This window comes from Mastigoproctus giganteus, unplaced genomic scaffold (assembly GCF_048544385.1).
Source record: "Mastigoproctus giganteus isolate SK-2022 unplaced genomic scaffold, ASM4854438v1 scaffold_16, whole genome shotgun sequence".
NCBI lineage: Eukaryota > Metazoa > Arthropoda > Arachnida > Uropygi > Thelyphonidae > Mastigoproctus > Mastigoproctus giganteus.
The window spans coordinates 2,181,014-2,197,326 of NW_028328293.1; the positions used below are offsets into that span (position 1 = coordinate 2,181,014).

The 16,313-nt window shown below is 39.4% G+C and overlaps 1 protein-coding gene across 3 annotated transcripts in view; it reads right to left on the reverse strand.

Annotated features, from left to right (window-relative positions):
* Positions 1-16,313, reverse strand: part of LOC150074891 (acetyl-coenzyme A transporter 1) — a 191,689-nt gene that overhangs the window by 142,630 nt on the left and 32,746 nt on the right. The window contains exon 1 of one of the 3 annotated variants that reach the window (XM_090389421.1): positions 2,072-2,194. The exons of 1 other annotated variant lie outside the window; for it this stretch is intronic. The gene's annotated coding sequence lies outside the window, so the exon portion shown is untranslated. Of the gene's footprint in view, positions 1-2,017; positions 2,195-16,313 lie in introns of those variants that run through there. One more of the 3 variants, XM_090389419.1, reaches the window with a different exon arrangement.

Here is a 16,313-nt window from a genome sequence, read left to right on the forward strand (position 1 = left end):
GTGTGCCAAGCCCATACTCACCAGATGTGAGCCCCTGGGAGTAAATTTATGCCCCCTTCGGTTCGTAATATGAACAAGTGGAAGGATCCCATCAGAATTCAGCATGCTCAACCCATTCAAGGCCTTATACACCTCAATCAGATCACCGCGCAGGTGCCTAGTCTCCAGCCACTGCAATTTGCAGAACTTAACCTCTCTTGGTAAGAGGATCCCTTCATTCCCCTCACCAATCTTGTTGCCCTTCTCTGTACATGCTCAAGCAAATCTACATCCTTCCTAAAATATCATATCAGACTGCACAATTACTCCCAGGTCTTTTTCATTTTCTACCACCTTAAGTGTAGTACCACACAGTTGGTATGTTTCTCTGGGGTTACTTCTACCCATATGCAGTACTTTGCATTTGTCAACGTTAAACTTCAGTTGCCACTTCTTAGCCCATCTGTCCAAATTATCTAGATCCTGTTGCAGTAGCGCACTGCCATTACCAACCTTTGTATCATCTGCAAACTTCGACACTAAGCCTGATATACCTTCATCAATATCATTGATAAATATACAAAACAACAGAAGACCCAACACAGAACCCTGTGGGACTCCACTAATAACATTAGTCCACAAAGAGCAGCACCCATTAATTACCACCCTCTGTCTTCTCCCACTCAACCATCCTTTTATCCATTGTAGCAACTTACCCTTAATACCATTCTGCTCCAATTTGTACAATAGTCTTCCATGCGCAACAGTGTCAAAAGCTTTCCTGAAATCCAAATATATGATATCAAAATTAATTTTTTGTATCCAGTTCCTTTGTAACCACATCATAATATCCTATCAAATTTGTCAGACAAGATTTTCCCTTAACAAACCCATGCTGTGTCTGAATTATTGCTGCAGTCTTGTCTAGATGATCCTGCAATGCATCTTTAACCAGTGACTCCATTATTTTACCCGGAACAGAAGTTAAACTAACTGGTCTGTAATTACTCGTGTCACCCTTCGATCCCCCTTTATGAATTGGGGATACATTTGCACATCTCCCGTCCGTGGGGACCTCCCCTGAGTCCAAGGATGCTCTCATAATTATGGCTAAGGGTTTGCTTAGTTGCTTTGCCACCTCCTTTAATATAACTGGATAGATCCCATCCATTCCAAGTGCCTTTCTTATGTTTAACTTCAACAATTTCTCCTCCACTTTGCTCTCAGTTATTACAAAATCATTAAGCACCCTGCTACAATTTGATAACCTTCTGCCATTTTCAAACCTTAATAACTCCTCATGTGTGAATGTAGATGCAAAATACTCATTCAGTTTGTTTGCTATCTGAGCAGGATCATCCACAGTCGAACCATCGATATCAAGTGGACTAATCAGATTCATCCCGTTCCTTTTGGAGTTTATATAAATAAAGAAATCCTTGCTGTTTTTCTCAACCAGGTACCCCGGTTGAGAAACATGGATCTGTATGAAGCAATTTTCTCCTACATCTTGGTGTCACCCAGCCGGTTCGTTAGAAAACGCTGTTAACAATTTAAACAAACGCTATATCTTAGCCGTTATTATATTTACCAATTATTATACAAATACTTGGAGGGTGCCTGCGTATAACACAGTGTTATCGTCACGCTCCTCCCCACACTGGGTGGAAAATACCCAGATTCGAATCCCGTTGATGACGCGAGGAACTCTAATGGGCTTTTTTTCACTCCGTGGATGAATTAGTCGGTCACATGCGTAGATAGCAAGGTTTTTTTTTTTTTTTTATCTAAAGAAACTGAGGTTTCTTCGTCCAGCAAAACAGGAAAATCGACCAGACAATATACGCAATTTACAGACACAAAATGTAGGTTTATGTAATGAATTATACTTTACTGTGTTTATAGTAATCGAAGTGAAGCGGCTTTTGAAAAACTAAAATGACGCCAACCAATAGCCACTTTTAGTAAATAAAACACACAAGGAAAAATGCAATAAAGTACTCGGTTATCTAATCAAATACGTGGATAAGAAACTTACACTGTTTATATCACAAAAGTTAAAAATGGATAAATAAATAAAAAGAGACTGAACTGTTACGTGACTGTTTGCAATAACTTAAAAAACATTCCTTGCACTACAACCATATGGTTTCTCACGTGATAAAATAAATAATTGCTACGCGTAAAACTACTACCTAACATTACCAGTTCGGTAACCATGACACCAACTATGAGCAAAGCGCCACCGTATGTATGATAATAGTTGGTGTCATGGTTAAAGAAACAAAATTTCTTTTTTAGATGAATTTTTTTTCAATACCAAGAGCCAATGTACAATAATTGGCCACTATACAGTCGGTCCTCGTATAACACGTGTTTACATTACACGAATTCGATCATACACGATTTATAAATAGGGGAACGTTATCTTATATAACACGAACCGAATTCGCTTATACACGATTCGCCTTTGTGTTTACAAGAAATGGCAGTCGAACGCGGAATCACCCCAACTGAACGCAACACGATAGGAATGAAGAAGATTCTGAAAATGTATTTATGTCAGTGAAGGGGAAACACATTTCACCATAATAACGTAAAAACCAACACAATTCCAGCTATCGATATAATCGCAAATGCAATTAGATGGAGTTTACTACCAGTTTATAACAGATTCCACTAGCAGAAACGCAACTGGAAATTGTTTTTATTGTTTTATGGTAGTAACCCCCAGAAATGTGCTTTAGTAAAATGTGAGGTGTTAATTAATAGTGTATCTCGGCCTTTACGGTGTTGTTTATTCAGTTGCTACACGCGCGCAGCTTTGTTTATGTGTATCAAGCGTGCCTCCTCGTTTTGTAATTGTGCTTTATTCCCTAAAAATGAGTAAAATATTTAAAAGGTGTGAAAAGGAAGCGTTCTGGCTAAGACACTGCAGATTCAGAGAGAAAAAAAAAAAAAGCAATATCGATAAACAGAGGCCTCATACTACGGTTTATGGCCAAAATCACACCGGCCTTCAGCCCACTGTGGTTTCCCCCGTAAGGCTTCTGTCCGCCTCTGTCGATAGAGAAAAAATATGAAATTGTGAAACGCTTTGAGCGAAATGAAAGGCCATGTGATATTGCACGTGCTACAGACCTAAATCAGGCAACGCCGAGAATTACAAAGAATGCAGAGAAAATAAAAACAACTTTCATAGCAGGCTCAGTGTAATTAAAATCCATTAGATTAAGACACAAAGAATTGGAAGAGATGGAACGGCTGTCATCTCTTTGGATAGAAAATCAAACAAAAAGCAAGTTTGCTTACGATAGAAGCAAAAGCATTAGCAATATTTTATTACGACTTAGGTATTATAATTTATACTTACGTATTATAAAATACGTAAGTATTTTATTACGACTATTTTATTTAATATAATAATTTTTTTACGAATAAAATACGTATTTCATTCGTAAAAAATACTTTTTTAGTATTAAAAAATACTAAAAATACTTTATTATAATATTTTTATTACGTATTTTAATCGTTATAAAATACTTACATTTTATAACGATTAAAATTACCCGATTATTTATTGTTTGGTAATCTTTTGGTTCCAAATGTGTGTTCAATCTTGGGTGGTCGGCACCTAACCCTACTTTTCCCATAGGGCCTGTTGTTTATATTGCACGATTTCGCATTGCACGAGGATTTCTAGGAACGCAACTATCGTGCTATACGAGGACAGACTGTACTAGGAACACTACCAAACACCGAGTATCACCCAGAACAGCTGGGAATCGTCTTGGCATGGATTCCACAAAGTGTCGAAGATGCGCGACAGCAATGCTGATCAAATTTCACTCAGTTTCTTCCCACAGTTGTTGCAAATTGTATGAATGCAGATCTCTACTCACAACAGCAAGTTCCACCTAATCATAACGATGATCAATGGAACAGGATGTGTTGACTGGGGAGCCCACCACATTAGACTGATTTTTCTCTGGTTTCTAAAATGAATTCTGTACAATTGGGATGTACCCCATTATATTTATATTAAGGGAGGCAGCAAAAGAAGTACGCAAACCCTTTGCCAATTATGAAAGCATCCTTTGAGTCAGGGGAGGTCCTCGCGGACTCGATATGTGCGAATGTGTCCCCAATTCACAAAAGGAGATCAAAGAGTGACAAGAGTAATTGCAGACCTGTTAGTTTAACTTCTGTTCCAAGGAAAATAACAGTCACTGGCAAGGGAAAAAAAAAAAAAAAATAGGACCATCTAGCTAAGGTGGCAATTATACGTCAGTGAGAACATGGGTTTGTTAAGGGAAAATCTTGCCTGTCCCATTTGATTGCATACTATGATGTGGTCACAGAGGAACTGGATGCAAAAAGAAATTTGTACATCATATACAGTACCTGGATTTCATGAAGGCTTTTGATACTGTTGAATATAAAAGACTGCTGCGACGTTAAGAGCAAGTTTTTATTATTATTATTATTATTATTATTATTATTATTATTATTATATGTGGTTCAAGGAAGCCTGAGGGTTATACTGCACCAGCCAAAAAAAAAAAAAAAATTCCTGAGCCACCCTGAGAGAGAGAGAGAAAAGGGAATCACCAAGAAAGAGAAGAATGATGATATCCAGCTCAGGACCCTGGATGTGCCTTGCCCATACTCACCAGATGTGAGCCCCTGAAGTTACTGCTATGGTCAAAGGAATGGTTGAATGGGAGAAGGTAGCGAGCGGTAAACAATGGACACTGCTATTTGTGGAGTGTTAGTAGTGGAATTCCCTAGGGTTCAGTGATGGATCCATTTTTGTTTCTGTGTTTATTAATAATATCCCCAGGGGCTCACATGTGATGAGTATGGGCTTGGCACACCCAGGGTTCTGAGAAGGATATCATCATTCTTCTCTCTCTCTCTCAGGGTAACTCAGAAATTTTTTTTTGGCTGGTGCAGCATAAGCCTCAGGCTTCCTTGCACCATACGGCTAATAATAATAATAATGTTGATGAAGGTATATAAGGCTTAATGTCGAAGTTTCCAGATGACACAAAGGTTGGTAGGGTGGTTACGATAGTAATCAGAGTTAGCTACAGCAACAAGATCTATGAAAATAGAGTCAATGGGCTGAGAAATGGCAGTTGAAGTTTAACATTGATGCAAGGTACTGCATATGGGTTGCAGTAATTCCAGAGAAACTTACCGTGTGGTATACTACACTCAGGATAGTGGAAAATGAAAAAGACCTGTGGGTAATTGTGAAATTTAGATATGAAATTTTCTGAGCAGTAAAGACATGTGCCAGAACATCTCATGCTGTTTTGTCAGTGATAGAAACTAGCAGGGGTAAAGAGGTAATTATCACTTTGAACAAAGCCATTTTAAGCCACATCCTGAGTATTGTATAGAGGTTGGGAAGGCTCACTTTAGGAAGAATGTAAATTTGCTGGAACGAGTGCAGAGAAGGGCAAGCAGATTAGTAAAGGGAACAAACGGGTACTCTTACCTACAAATGCTCCAATTCTGAAAATTGCAGCTTCTGGAGACTAGGACCACCTGCGAGGTGACCTGATTGAGGTCTTGAATTGATTGATTAAGCTCAATGTGAATGGCATTCTTCCTCTTGCTGACATTTCACATATGAGGGGACATAAATTTCAGTAGAGAAGGATGATTGCAGGATACATTGTGCGGAAGTTTGCCTTCAGCGGGTGGTTGAATCCGGAAACAGACTTCCATCGGTTGTTGTAGAAATGAATGGGTTGAATAAATTCAAGGAAGAACGAACTACACAAATACTTGGTGGGTTCCCGCTTGTAGCACAGTGGTATCGTCACGCTCCTAACTACACCGGATGGAAAATACCCGGGTTCGAATCCTCTTGATGACGTGAGGAACTTTAATGGGCTTTTTTTCACTATGTGACTGAGTTAGTCGGTCTCCGCTGTAGATAGCAAGGTTTTTTGTCCAGCAAAACAGGAATATCGACCAGACAATATACGGAATTTACAGACACAAAATGCGGGTTTATGTAATGAATTACAGGTGACTCTAACATAATAATAATACTTGAAGAGTATGGTCGGGAGAAATGTGTCGTTTTTTTTTTTTTTTGTTTTTCTTTTGAATGATGCTATATAAGCATGCTCTCTTGCATCATTTGCCACTACTTTTGCCACAATACAATATAAATATGTTTCTATAGTGTTGGGAATATCTCGAATCATGTTGTCTATTTTGATTGCAAAGCGTCATATGTAACGCTCCAAACTGATGCTTCGGGGGCATCTTCTTCTTGAACATAAGTCTGGAAGAGAATATATTGATAGAAGATAGAAGATCCTGTACTGAAGGAAACGCTGGATTAGGTGCGGCAGATGATTCCCACAATCCTAGAGTCGTAGATCTCGTAGAACACCGTACTGCAATGTAGAGACAAATGCTTTATCTATATCCAAACTCACCATGACAAGAGACTCATTCCTAAAAAAATGCACTAAAATTTAATGTAAGCATAGGTCCCATGGCATGCAAATATTGCTCTATTGATACCAAGGGCCTAATACGCACAACAAAAAAAAAAAAAAAAACTGCTCACACAATGACACCATCACCAATCATCGTTGTTCACACCTGGTAATGGTTCCACGAACGCCTTCTGTTTTCATAATATTCTGGTTCTGCAATAAGCGTGAAACACAAGAAACGAGAATTCATCAGACCGGGCAACGATTTTCCAATTTTCTAGAGGGCAAAACTCCTTTGATCCTCCATAATGTCCTACCATTGTTTGGCGCATAAGGGCCTTTACCTGCCGTTGCACCATAAAACCTCCAACAACAACCAAAACAATAACCTCCACAATGGACATGAACCCAGTTCGTTTACTGCTAAAGGAGAAATTGTTGAAGTTAAACATAATAAAGGCACTTGGGGTGGATGGGATCTATCGTTATATTAAAGGAGACGGCAAAGGAACGAAGCAAACCCTTAGCCATAATTATGAGAGCATCCTTGGGGACTCAGGGGAGGTTCCCACGGACTGGAGATGTGAAAATGTATACCCAATTTACAAACGGAGATCGAAAAAGTGACACGAGTAATTACAGAGCAGTTAGTTTAACTTGTTCCGAGTAAAATAATCGAGTCACTGGTTAAAGATGTACTGCAGGATCATCTAGACATGACTGCAGCAGTAATTCAGGCAGAGCATGCGTCTGTTAAGGGAAAATCTTGTCTGACAAATTTGATAGGATATTATGATGTGGGTACAAAGGAACTGGATGCAAAAAATAATTTTGATATCATATACTTGGATTTCAGGAAAGCTTTTGACACTGTTGTGCATGGAAGACTACCGTACAAATTGGAGCAGAATGGTATTAAGGGTAAATTGCTACGATGGATAAAAAGGATGGTTAAGTGGGAGAAGACAGAGGGTGGTATCAATGGGCGCTACTCTTTGTGGACTAATGCTATTATTGGAGTTTCACAGGGTTCGGTGTTGGGTCCACTGTTTATTTTATATATTTATGAATGATATTGATGAAGGTATATCAGGCTTAGTGTCGAAGTTTGCAGATGATACAAAGGTTGGCAAGGTTGTTGTTAATGACAGTAATGGCAGTGTGCTACTGCAACAGGATCTAGAAAATTCGGGCAGTTGGGCTGAGAAGTGGCAACTGAAGTTTAACATTGACAAATGCAAAGTACTGCATATGGGTAGAAGTAACCCCAGAGAAACGTACCAACTGTGTGGTACTACACTTAAGGTGGTAGAAAATGAAAAAGATCTGGGAGTAATTGTGCAGTCAGATATGAAATTTTCTGAGCAATACAGACAGGCTGCCAGAGCAGGTCATGGGGTTTTGTTAATGATATAAAAGAATTTTGCTAGCAGGTAAAAGGAGATTGTCCCTCTGTATAAGTCAATGGTCAGGCCACGCCTTGAGTACCAAGTACAGGTCTGGAGGCCTCATTTTAGGAAGGATGTAGATTTGCTTCAGCGTCTACAGAGAAAGCAACAAGATTGGTGAGGGGAATGAACGGATCCTCTTACCAAGAGTGGCTTAAGTTCTGCAAATGCAGCGGCTGGAGAGTAGGCACCTGCAAGGTGATCTGATTGAGGTGTATAAGGTCGTGAATGGGTTAAGCACGCTGAATTCTGATTTGATTCTTCCACTTGTTCAGATTACGAACCTAAGGGGGCATAACTTCAATTTGGGGAAAGACAGCTGTGGAATATATGTGCGGAAATTTGCCTTTAGCCAGCGGGTAGTTAATTGCTGGAACAAACTTCCATTTTTAGTTCTGGAAGTTGACATGTTAAATAAATTTAAGGAAGAACTAGACAAACATTTAGAGGGAATGGTTGTGAATTTTCTTTTTTTTTTTTTTTTGGCTGATGCTGCATAAGCTCATACGCTTGCTTTCTTGCATCACATGCCACGATTATTATTAGTACCTGTGCTTTTTTTGGGAAGGTGCGGCGTACCGGCAAGTTTAATAACAGTGACATTTGGATGCAGTCCGCTCGAAATTTGTAATATTCCGTACATTTTTTTCAAATGTTTACCTACTATTCAAAGAAGTTTAAAATTATTTAAATTTGCATTTTTCACTGCCTATTGTTAAGATATTTTCTGTATAAAACTGTATAACCATTTTTATAATTCTAAATTACTAATTCTGACCTCTATTTAACGAAGTCGGGAGGCATGTTCGGGAGGCAACTAGAGGGAGTAATACTCTTGATTTGATTATCAGCAGTGATTCTTCATGCATTAAGAATCTGCAGATAAATGAACCACTAGGTGGCAGTGATCACAGTGTGCTGAAGTGGGATTTACTGAAAGAGGTAACTACCATTAGGGTAAAGGGAAGGGTTATTGCTTCCGTAAAGGCGACTACGATGGACTGAGACAGTATTTAAATTCTATACAGTGGGACCAACTGATGATGTTACCAACAGCAAATTCAAAATGGGAAGCATTCAAAGAACTTATCTTGGAAGCTACTAGGCTTTACATACCAACTAAGAAATATTGTTCAAGGTTTAGGCCAAAATGGATGTCAGATGAACTAATGAGGCATATGGCAGAGAAGAAAAATGCATGGGATACTTACAAATTAACACATGACACAGAAGCCTATGATAGATACAAGTTGATATGCAACCAAGTTACAAAGGAGGTTAGGCAGGCGAAGGCAGATTACGAGAAATCCTTGGCAAGGGATGCAAAGAAAAACAGCAAAGAGTTCTTTACTTATGTAAACTCTAGAAGGAAGGGGATGAATCAGATTGGTCCACTTGATATTGATGGGTCAACTGTTGATGATCCTGCTCAGGTAGCTAACAAACTAAATGAATATTTTGCATCGACATTCACACATGAGGAGTTATTCAGCAAGGGGAATGCCAGAGATGTATTCAACTCTAGCAGTAAGCTACAGAATCTTGAAATAACTGGGAGTAAAGTGGAGGAGAAACTGTTGAAGATAAACACAAGAAAGGCACCCGGGGTGGATGGGATCTATCCAGTTATATTAAAGGAGGCAGCAAAGGAAGTAAGCAAACCCTTAGCCATAATTATGAGAGCTTCCTTGGACTCAGGGGAGGTACCCATAGACTGGAAATGTGCAAATGTGACCCCAATTCACAAAGGAGGATCAAAGGCTGACACAAGTAATTATAGACCTGTGAGCTTAACTTCTGTTCCAGGAAAATTAATGGAGGCACTGGTTAAAGAAGCACTGCAGGATCATTTAGACAAGACTTCAGTTATAGCTCAGACACAGCATGGTTTTGTTAAGGGGAAGTCTTGCCTGACCAACTTGATTGGATACTATGATGCAGTCACAAAAGAACTGGATGCAGGGAATAACTTTGATATTATATACTTGGATCTTAGAAAGGCTTTTGATACTGTTGCACATGGAAGACTGCTACACAAATTGGAGCAGTGTGACATTGGAGGCAAATTGCTGCTATGGATAAAGGGGTGGTTGAGGGGGAGAAGACAGAGAGTGGTAATCAATGGACACTGCTCATCGTGGACTAATGTTATTAGTGGAGTCCCTCAGGGCTCAGTGTTGGGTCCATTATTGTTTTCTATATTTATAAATGATATTGATGATGGTATATCAAGCTTAATGTCCAAGTTTGCAGATGATACAAAGGTTGGCAGGGTTGTCAAGGACACTACTGACACTATGCTGCTGCAACAGGATCTGGAAAGGTTGAGCAGATGGGCTGAGAGGTGGCAAATGAAGTTTAACATTGACAAATGTAAAGTACTACACATGGGAAACAGCAACCCCAGAGCAACGTATCAACTCTGTGGTACTACACTGACAGTGGTAGAGAATGAAAGGGACTTGGGGGTGATTGTGCAGGCAGATATGAAATTCTCTGAGCAGTGCAGACGGGCTGCAAGAGTAGCTCATGGAGTATTGTTAATGATATACAGGAATTTTTCCAGCAGGGATAAGGAGGTGATTATTCCCTTGTATAAGGCAATGGTCAGGCCACACCTAGAGTACTGTATACAGGTCTGGAGGCCTCATTTCAAGAAGGACGTAGAGCTGCTGGAACGAGTACAGAGAAGGGCAACGAGATTAGTGAATGGAACAAAGGGGTGCTCTTACGAAGAAAGGCTTAAGTTTTGCAAATTACAGTGTCTGGAGACTAGGCACCAGCGAGGTGATCTGATAGAGGTGTATAAAGCCTTGAATGGTTTAAGCATGCTCAATGCTGATGGGATTCTTCCTCTAGCTCAGAAAAATCACCTGAGAGGGCATAAATTCAAATTGAGGAAAGACAGATGTAGGATAGACGTGCGGCAATTTGCCTTTAGCCAGCGGGTGGTTGGTTGGTGGAACAGATTGCCATCCCTTGTGGTGGAGGTTGATAGCCTAAATAAGTTTAAGGCTCAGCTGGACAGGTATTTTGAACGAACAGAGGGGTGAAGTGGAAGTGGGTTTGGTTTTTTTTTTTTTTTTTTTCTTTTTTTTTGGCTGATGCTGCATAAGCTTGCTTTCTTGCATCAAATGCCTCTACTAATGCTAATGCTAAGTCTATTTAACGAAGTAACGAAGGGTAAAGGTATCAAATCCACGTGTTAGAAGTTGCAGCTCCGCTGAACGAAAAGTTTTTTAGCCATATTTAGCCGCTTTATTGACCATTTTTTACATCAAATTATTTTCTATAAGTAGCTTATAGACCTAGTCAGGATCGTTAGTCTATTCTGAATTGAGTCAGTGAGATTTGGAAGTTAATTAAAACTTAAGTGTCCGTAGATTTACCATTCATAACTTTCCGCCTTTGTTACGATACGTTATATTCCGAACTAGTAGCGTTAGTATAGTATAGTATAGTATAGTATTGTCAATTAATTAGTAAAATCTGTTAAACTTCGTTGTCAATTAAATTGTACTTTTAACTAAATATATATAGCGACGTAAATTACAAACATAACATAATTAATTAATACATAACTTGATACGGAAGTTATATAAAGGCAACTCGTAGATAATTATTACTTGATACTGAAAAATATATATACCGTTATATGTGTTGGGATACAAGTTTAGGGTTATAATTTTGTACTGAAATTGAAATTTTATTAAAATTAAATCGAAATCATGACTCAGACCAGAGCAGCAAAGCAAAAGGCTCAAGCTAATGGGAGTGCTGTGGCTCAGAGGAGAACTGAGGGGGGGGGGGGAGTTGTCCTCTGAATCACAGCCTTTTAAAATGCACTGCTTGCATGATGTTTGTAGACAATCAGGTACAGGGCATGATATTGCCATGGAGGATGTCTTTGTGTGTGCGGGATGCAAGGAGTGTAACGAAATCAGGCAACAACTTAGCGTCATTATGGGACTATATGAGAGCTTAAAGGACAGGATGGATGCCCTCGAAGGAACTAAATTGAACGGCCCATCAAGCTCTCAGCTGCTCACATCATCGCCAAGCTTGTACAGTACTTGTTCATCACGTAATACGGCGGCAACCCCCAAGGCAGAATGAGCTGGTCCCACAGGAACTAGTAGTTGTTGGAGATTCTATTGTCAGGGAAACATGCTTTTTAAAAAGGATAGGTGGAACAGGACCAGGGGCAAAGGTCGATGATGTTGTAGAGCGGATTTCATCTTTTAAGGGCACAAAAGGTCATATAGTTGTACACGTTGGCACTAATGATATCAAGAGTAAGAGAACGGCATAATTACTTAACAAGTACCGGTCACTGTTGAAAAAAAAAAAGCCGTGAATTAGGGTTGAATTTGAAAGTGTCTGCAATTCTGCCCAGACACGATATGAGCGAGTATATGATGAGAGCCTTGTCGGTCAATTCGGCCTTGGCAAGATTGTGCAAGGCTCAAGGGGTAGAATTTTTTTCAGCCTGGTCTGTACTTGTTAACAGGAAAGACTGCTTCTACAGGGATGGGATACACTTAAATAGAAAGGGTTTTTTTATGAAAACCCCAAACACGAAAGGTATCAAAACCTATAGTACTTAGTACCGTGGATGGGTTGAAGGAGAAGTATGGGGGAAGGGGGATGCCGGAAACTTTGCTCTAGCGACTAAACATGGGTTTCACCACTTCAAGCCTCCAATAAGCAAAGTGGTGGTATTTCACCGGTTGATGAGTCATCTACCACCTATGAGTGCAAGAATATTTGCTGATGCTATCGTGGCAGTGTGTTAGGTGGGTCGGAAAACTGCTAGCTTGGGCGGATACAAAGACTAATAAATTAACAGTAGCCACTGGCAGAGGTGAAAGGGATTCTTGCACTGCTTCTATTGGAATGAGCAGAAGCCTGAAAAACAAGATGCAGGATATTTCAGAGACTGCTGGGAGTCATTGCGGTACAAGTAAACACATGGGTTGTGTTAGGGTAGCTAAGAATAGAAACAGGTGCATGTATACTTGCCTGTACACCAATGCTACGAGTTTGGTAAATAAATTTGATGAATTTGAGGTATTGCTTAAAGCATTAAAGGCGGATATTGGGATATCAGAGACGTGGTGTCACAGATATAAGGAATGCAGAACTGTAATTTGGGGAGTACGTCGTCTACAGAAAGGATAGACAGGATAGGAAGGGAGGAGGGGTTATGCTATTAGTTAAGAAACACATAAAATCCAAGGAAGTGAAACCAGTCGACATCGCTGGACAGTGCAGTGTCGAGTCAGTTTGGTGGGACATAAGCATTGGTAGATCAAAATTGAGAGTAGGAGTATGCTGTAGGCCTAATGACTCTGATGAGTATAATTAGAAACTTTCCGGGAAATAGAGTGGGCCAGTAAATCAGAGAGTCTTATAATGGGGGGATTTTAATTTCCCAGATATTGACTGGAATTTGTGGGTTGGTCACTCACACACTAGCAAGGCATTTGGGGATTTATTGGATGATTGTTTTCTACATCAGCATGTTCGGGAGGCAACTAGAGAAAGTAATACTCTTGATTTCATTATCAGTAGTGATTCTTCATGCATTAAGAATCTGCAGATAAATGAACCACTAGGTGGCAGTGATCACAGTGTGCTGAAATGGGATTTACTCAAAGAGGTAACTACCATCAGGGGTAAAGGGAAGGGTTGTCGGTTTCGTAAAGGCGACTATGATGGTCTGAGGCAGTATTTAAATTCTATACAGTGGGACCAACTGAAGATGTTACCAACAGCAAATTCAAAATGGGAAGCATTCAAAGAACTTATCTTGGAAGCTACTTGGCTTTACATACCAACTAAGAAATATTGTTCAAGGTTTAGGCCTTAATGGGTGTCAGATGAACTAATCAGACATATGACAGAGAAGAAAAATCCATGGGATAGATATAAATTAACACGTGACACAGAAGCCTATGACAGATATGAGTTGATCTGTAACCAAGTTACAAAGGAGGTTAGGCAGGCAAAGGCAGATTACGAGAAATCTTTGGCAAGGGATGCAAAGAAAAACAGCAAAGAGTTCGTTACTTCTGTAAACTCTAGAAGGAAGGGAATGAATCAGATTGGTCCGCTTGATATCGATGGGTCAACTGTTGATGATCCTGCTGAGGTAGCTATCAAACTAAATGAATATTTTGCATCGACATTCACACATGAGGAGTTATTCAGCGAGGGGAATGCAGAGGTGTATTCAACTCTGGCAGTAAGCTAGAGCTAGAGAATCTTGTAATCTCTGAGAGTAAAGTGGAGGAGAAATTTTTGAAGATAAACACAAGAAAGGCACCTGGGGTGGGTGGGATCTATCCAGTTATATTAAAGGAGGCAGCAAAGGAAGTAAGCAATCCGTTAGCCTTAATTATGAGAGCTTCCTTGGACTCAGGGGAGGTACCCACAGAGTGGAGAATTGCAAATGTAACCCCAATTCACAAAGGAGGATCAAAGGCTGACACAAGTAATTATAGACCTGTGAGTTTAACTTCTGTTCCAGGAAAATTAATGGAAACACTGGTTAAAGAAACACTGCAGGATCATCTTGACAAGAATTCAGTTATAGCTCGGACACAGCATGGTTTTGTTAAGGGGGAAGTCTTGCCTGACCAATTTGATTGGATACTATGATGCAGTCACAAAGGAGGGGTGAAGTGGAAGTGGGGTTTTTTGTTTTTGTTTTTTGGCTGATGCTGCATAAGCTTGCTTTCTTGCATCATATGCCTCTACTAATGCTAAAGTCCTTTTATAACGAATAGTGAACGGATTAGGACAGAGTTAACTCGGTACACCCTGTTCGCATTTCTAGCCTTCAGGCAATTTATGCTGTTGCGCGAATTAAGAGGGGTAAAGCGTTTACCATTCTACAACTTAGTGGTACCTGGTAAAACCTATCCGACCACCTGTCCCACATTCAGAGAAGACGTGCTGGTCTACAGTGAGCAGATCAAGGGGTATTCCCAATGGGCTGTGGTCCACCTTCTACTGCGATGGTGTCCAAACTTTTCCCATACAGGGGCCATATTCAAAAAAAAAATTCAAAGTTAGATTTCTTTAGTGTGTTACATTTTCTATATCTTGTTGCTTGTAGAAGTAAAATTGAATATATTCGAAATTTTATTAAGTACAATACACAATTACATTTACTGAACAAAATATTTAAAATGCTGTTTTAGTTCACTTTCCAGGCGGGCCATAGGTTGGACACCGCTGTGAATCAAGTGTAAGCGCCCCGTTCGAGAATTAGGAGAGAGTGATTTTCTTTTACCCCTGACAAATAATCATCTGTTGTCTCGCGGAAGTTATCCACATTTTTCGGTAAATTTTCCCTATCTCTGTTTACATGGTCATAGTACCTAAATATTCGAATGACACTTACATTTTAGACAGTTTCAAAAAAAAAGAAAAGAAAAATATCAAATTTAAGAAGAAATAGCGATGACGAGAGAAGGAAAACGAGGACAACGTAGGTATTAAACCTTCTGAACATGAATTGTTGGCATTTGGTGAAAATAAAGTTAGAAAATTACAGTTAAATGGTAAAAAAACCCAGTTAAATGAAAGAGACACAATTCGTGGATTTCGGGAAAACCTAACTGAAAAGATGGTTTCGGAATAATTGAAGCATTTGATGGACGCTCTGAGTACGATACCAATTTCATCGAGTGAATGTGAACGAGAATTTTCACAAATGAATCTGATCGCCAGCCCAACCAGGGCTTCTTTTATGACAAAAACAGTTTCTTCACTACTGTTTCTTAAAGTTGTAGGCCCACCGCTGATCCAGCAAAATATGTCGATTCGTGGCTGCTTCGGAAACGTCATTCAGCAACAGACACACACAAAGAGGAAGAAAAGAAGTCGGCATAGGTTGTCGGATGAAAACTTAATAAAAATTTGGAATATTCTACAAAAACTTCATTATGAAATTATTTTTACTTGTTATTTATTTTTACTTATTATTTTTGGGGTCCGTAGTCTAACGAAGGACCCTCATAATGTCACTCGGTTGTCTGTTTGTCACAGCATTCTATCTGTGGAACCACTCAACCTATTGCCTTGAAAATTTGTATGGGTTTGTACATCATGTGGGCCAACATAACGCCATATTGATGTTGTCGACAAAAATTTGTCTGAGAAATGGGGGTAAAATGTCGACAACCTATAGCTTATTACACACCGTTGGAAAGAGCTCAACCAGTAGGTTTAAAAATTTGAGAAATTTTCGTGTTTCCCCTCTATTTCCGTCGCTAATGGCGCTAAAAATTTAAAAATCACATTAGCTATGCTTTATTCAATGTTTATCAAAGGAAAACTATTCCGATTGAAATGTATCATTTAGTTTTTGTGTTAAAATTAAAAAAACAATTTTTTATTGCACTTCGAT